Genomic DNA, 6,068 nt, shown 5'->3' with positions numbered 1-6,068 from the left:
AGACAATGCTCTTAACCGCTGAGCCATCTCTCCAGCCCCCTTCCCCCAGATTCTTCTGGTAAATTTTTCTCAATCTATAGAACCTATCTTCTATAGAACCTAGTCCTATCTAATGTGTATTTAGCTTACTTTGTTCCTCAAAGAGATTCAGGTGTGCTTTGGGATTCAGGTGAACTTGGGATTGAGTTAATTATCACCAAAATAAATTTCTACCAAATCATGCTATACTTAAATATGCCTAAAACTACTTGGAGTTCTACTCCGGAAGTGTGAGCCGGCACTAGCTGCTGAGCTGTGCTGAACCCAGCTACCTTCTTCCTTCCCTCGCAGCATTATTCTGCTGGCCATGGTGCTCACAGAGATCCCAGAGTTTCCCAAGCACTCACTGCAGGGGTTTTGCGACCACTTGACCACAACCCAATGTGCTGATTGTGTTGTGTGGCTTTTCCTGGAGAGATACAAACAAATGACATACACAAGCCTTTGTTCACCGCAGATTCAGCAATAAGGACAGACCAAAGAAATTGCCAGGCACAATGGTATATTCCTATAGTACTAATAATTGGGAAGCAGAGGCAAGTGGATTTCTGTGAGTTCAAGGCTAGCCTGCTCTACATAACAAGGTCAGGCCAACATGGGCTACAAAGTAATACCCTGTCTCAAGAAAGAAAGAAAGAAAGAAAGAAAGAGAGAGAGAGAGAGAGAGAGAGAGAGAGAGAGAAAGAAAGAAAGAGAAGTTAAGTCTAGCTTAGTGACCCAGTTTATTGAGGTTACTTACAGAACTAGGGAAGAGAGCCCATAATCACAGAAGCAGGGGTGATTCAAAGGCAACTGCTTGCACTAAAAGCCACCCACAGCTGGGGAGAGGACTCCAGACAGTTGCATGCTTAGAACTCCATGCAGAACTTACAGACAGCGTAGTGGGTCTGCAAGTCTCTTCTGCCCATTACTACTGTTTATACTGCTTTGTGAAGCTCCTAAGTTTCAGGAGCTTCCTGAGAGCTCCAAGTTTTGCTTATTGCCTGAGCCTTATTTCATTTACTTCTTCTGTAGTAAGGAGCCTTCCTCCAGGAGGGAATGCTTCAGTTTCGAAAAAATAACTGAACAACAGTTAATTAGCTTGATAATTGTTTTACAGTGATTACATATCTTAAAACCTCACATTGTATGTCAAAATTATTAAATTATGTTATAATTATTGTCTGTCAATTATACTTCAATAAAGTTGGGAGCACTTCTGTAACAAGCATCCTTTATGAAATGTTTGCATGTGTGTAGTTAGAGAAAAATACACTCCAGAGGGGAAACTCTCTTTTAATATGAAAAACAAATAAGCTTCATCATGGTGGCTCATGACAAAAATCCCAGAACTCAGGAGACTGAGGCAGGAGGATCAGCATGTGTTGCAGACCAGCCTGAGAGTGAGGTTCTATCTCGCAGAACCAACTGTATTAGTTACTTACCTTGTTGACTTGCCTTTACCTTATAAAAACAGCATAAGGCAAGCTGGGCGGTGGTGGTGCACGCCTTGCATTGTATTGTCTTTATTCCCAGACAGCCAGGACTACACAGAGAAACCCTGTCTTGAAAAACAAAACAAAACAAACAACAACAATGAAACAAAGCTCAATTTAAAGAAGGAGGGGTTTAAATCAGGCGGAGGTAGCACATGCCTTCAATTCTAGCACTCGGGAGGCAGAGGCAGGCAGATCTCTGTGAGTTCGAGGCCAGCCTGGTCTACAAGAGCTAGTTCTAGGACAGGCTCCAAAGCTACAAAGAGACCCTGTCTCGAAAAACCAAAAGAAGAAGAAGAAGAAGAAGAAGAAGAAGAAGAAGAAGAAGAAGAAGAAGAAGAAGAAGAAGAAGAAGAAGGGGTTTATTTAGTTTAGAGTTTAGCAGGAAATGTGCAGTGATGGTCAGGATAGGAGGGTGCCTAATAAGAAACTTCCCATCTGATGCCAGACTTTCTTACTTGGTAGAACTAAATCTCCCCAGGAAAGGGAGCTAAGTGCTGACAGATGTCAGTACAACAGCCAACTCAAAGGAAGCAGAAAAGAGCTGCATAAACCTCTGGCTGAACAGAACTGGCAGCCAGAACCTAAGCCGCGGAAGCACCAAGCAGAAGCCTGGACAGACAGCAGTGTGCACAGTCAGAAACTTCTGCATGCGCTTGATAGCTCTTTCCTGGTTGGTCCTAAATCTCACTTTATTTGCATACCCCACTCAACCAATCAGGGCCCAGATGATTTCTCCATAAATTCAGGCATGCCTGTGGCTTCAAGATGCTTTCTCTTCTGAATTTTATATAGACAAGGAAGACTTCAGAGCCCAGTCCTCACCTCCCAGACATCCATACTTAAAGACGCACCAAATCAGACCAACTTGCAGAACTCAACCAACAACCACAGCAGGCTCAATGAGTCCTCCAGAGGAACTCATTCCTGCCTCAGTCACCAGAGACCTAAGACTCCAACCTCAAGACCTGTTGAGACAAGGAAACCTGCTCCTGCCGTTCCCTCAGTCTGCAAGCTCTGAGAGGGACTCTCAGCTGGCATGTGCCACCTCTTGCCTAGCATACCCGAGGCCTGCTCATACGTGAGACTGGCACACCACAGCCTCCTTCAGTTAGCATCTTGTTGCCATCCAGGGTCTCTCAGTTCTTATTTTCCCATTGATTTTGCTTCTGTTGGTTTTGGGCTGTTTGTTTTTATGTGTATTTGTTTTAATTTTGTTATTGTTGTTTTTGACAGGGTCTTGCTACTTAGCTCAGGCTGGCCTGGACCTCCTAGAGATTCTCCTGCTTCTGTCTCCAAATGCTGGATTATGATTAAACTGTGTGGCATCATACCTGACATTTAATTTCCAATTGACATTGTTCTTCCTTCATGACAAAAAGTGATGAAAATTCTGGCATTGGAAAGACTTCTTGGAGAGTGTGATCTCTTCTGGTAGCAACACAGGGCCCCATTTTCTTACAGGATACTGTGGGTGTCCTGTGTTATCAGCAGCCTTTACTTGTTATCTTCCAGCTGGTTTTTGTGGGTTCTACTTAGTGGAAACACCTAGACATGTGGAGAAGGGGCAGCTACATATTCCAAGAAACATTTTTTGTTTGTTTTCTAGTGCTGGGTGACACCTGAACAGTCCGACAAGTGGTCTCTCCTGATCTAAGGTCTCTTCAGGCTCACAAAGACCAATTTAAGACTATTTCTTCTAATCTTCTTGCTTTTACTAAACTGGATGTCCAGATTTAACTTACATATACTTCCAAAGTTAAGCCTAAGCAACATTTGTCTAATTCAGGTATACCTAACAGATAGTTATACCCTATCTTCCATCACATTCAGAGATCTAAGAATATGGCATTTAAAAAAAAAAAGCTTTTTTATGATAGACAGACATGCCAGCTCCTGGCAACATCCTGTATCTCCTCCAAGAAGATGGATGGCCACAGAAGAATTTCTGCCTGCCAGCTTGGTTTATAAATGTAGCAAAGTCAACATAGCAGCAGAAAACTGCTTTTCACCTTAAGCTGCTACCGAGATCCTGTCCAGACTGTGAACAAGAGGAGCAATGGGGGACCGACTGTCCTGCTCTGCCACAATCTGCTCAAATTCCAACTCCACAGAGAAGTCTGTCAGGCCTCCTGGGCTTAGCAGCTAAAGGCAAGCATTGCCTCTGGGAAGTGTGTCCCCAGTGACCACGGGGAGATTTGGGATTGCTGCCTAGGTAGCTGGAAAGCTGCCTCACTTCTGCTCAGATTTATCTCTCTCAGATCTGACGGTGTTTGATGACTAGGGTACTGACAGATTTACCAGTTGAAGAGCTCTCCTCTGCCCCCAAGGCTACAAGCACTTTGGTAACTCATTAGTTTCCTGTTAAAAGTGCAGATGGGTGTGCCTCATTCACAGGCTTCACAGCCCAGTATCAACAGGTTTCAGATATAACTTCGGAGGTTCAGAGTTTCAAATTTCCTCTGATTGTCTTCTAAAAATGTTCATGCTTTTTTATTGGTTTGTTTTCAAAACAAGGTTGCACCATAGCTTTGGAGCCTGTCCTGTAGACCAGGCTGGCCTCGAACTCACAGAAATCCACCTGCCTCTGCCTCTGCCTCCTGAGGGCTGGGATTAAAGGTGTGCGCCACCACTGCCCGGCACAGCAGTGACCCTCTTTTTCTGGAAAGTCAGGAGGGCAAGGAGGCCCACCTGTGATCCAGTACATGGATCACAAACCTTTCCTTTCTTTCTTCCTTCCTTCCTTCCTTCCTTCCTTCCTTCCTTCCTTCCTTTCTTTCTTGTTTACTTTTTGTTTGTTTTTTGTGGTTTTTTATTTTTTTAATTTATTGATATTTATTAGCTCTACATTTTCTCTGCTCCCCTCCCTCTCCCTCCCCGCCCCCTTCAGCCCTCCCCCAAGGTCCCCATGCTCCCAATTTATTCAGGAGATCTGTCTTTTTCTACTTCCCTATGTAAGTCTCTCTTAGTGTCTTCATTGTTGTCTAAATTCTCTGGGATTGTAGTTTGTAGCCTGGCTTTCTTTGCTTTATGTTTAAAAATCATCTATGAGTGAGTACATGTGATAATTGTCTTTCTGGGTCTGGATTACCTCACTCAAAATTATGTTTTCTAGCTCCATCCATTTTCCTGCAAAATTCAAGATGTCGTTATTTTTTTCTGCTGTATAGTACTCCATTGTGTAAATGTACCACATTTTCCTTATCTATTCTTCAATCGAGAGGCATTTAGGTTATTTCCAGGTTCTGGCTATGACAAACAATGCTGCTATGAACATAGTTGAGCACATGTCCTTGTGGCACGATTGAGCATCCTTTGGATATATAACCAAAATATACTGGGTCTTGAGGAAGGTTGTTTCCTAATTTTCTGATAAATCACCACCCTGACATCCAAAGTGGCTGTACCAGCTTGCATTCCCACCAGCAATGCAGAAGTGTTCCCTTATCCCCACAACCTCTTCAGCCTAAGTTGTCATCAGTGTTTTGATCTTGGCCATTCTTTCAGGTGTGAGATAGAATCTCAGAGTTGTTTTGATTTGCATTTCTCTGATGACTAAGGATGTTGAACATTTTCTTAAGTGTCTTTCAGCCATTTTAGATTCCTTTTGTTGAGAGTTCTCTGTTTAGATCTGTACCCCATTTTTTTTATTGGATTATGTGTTCTTTTGGTGTCCAATTTCTTGAGTTCTTTGTATATTTTGGAGATTAGACCTCTGTCTGATGTGGGGTTAGTGAAGATCTTTTCCCATTCTGTAGACTGTCGTTTTGTTTTGTTGACTGTGTCCTTTGCTTTACAGAAGCTTTTCAGTTTCAGGAGATCCCATTTATTAATTGTTTCTCTCAGTATCTGTGCTTCTGGGGTTATATTTAGGAAGTGGTTCCCTGTGCCAATGCGTTCAAGTGTACTTCCCACTTTCTCTTCTAAAAGGTTCAGTGTGGCTGGCTTTATTTTGAGATCTTTAATTCATTTGAATTTGAGTTTTGTGCATGGTGATAGATATGGGTCTATTTTCATTCTTCTACATGTTGATAACCAGTTATGAAAGCACCACTTGTTAAATATGCTTTCTTTTTCCATTTAATATTTTTTGCTTCCTTGTCAAAAATCAGGTGATCGAAGATGTGTGGATTGATATCTGGATCTTCTATTTGGTTCCATTGGTCCTCCTGTCTGTTCTTATGTCAATACCAAGCTGTTTTCAGTACTGTAGCTCTGTATAGAGTTTGAAGTCAGGGATTGTGATGCCTCCAGAAGTTCTTTTATTGTACAGGATTGTTTTGGCTATTTTAGGTTTTTTGCTTTTCCATATTAAGCTGAGTACCATTTTTTTCGAGGTCTTTGAAGAATTTTGCTGGGATTTTGATGGGCATTGCATTGAATCTGTAGATTGTTTTTGGTAAGATTACCATTTTTACTATGTTAATTCTGCCTACCCAAGAGCAAGGGCGATCTTTCCACTTTCTGGTGTCTTCTTCCATTTCTTTCTTCAAATATTTAAAGTTCTTGTCATAGAAGTCTTTCACTTGTTTGGTTAGAGTTACTCCAAGATAT

The sequence above is a fragment of the Myodes glareolus genome, chromosome 17, assembly GCF_982192425.1.
Source record: "Myodes glareolus chromosome 17, mMyoGla1.1, whole genome shotgun sequence".
In the NCBI taxonomy this organism is placed as follows: Eukaryota; Metazoa; Chordata; class Mammalia; order Rodentia; family Cricetidae; genus Myodes; species Myodes glareolus.
Note: the sequence above shows the minus strand (reverse complement) of the source record.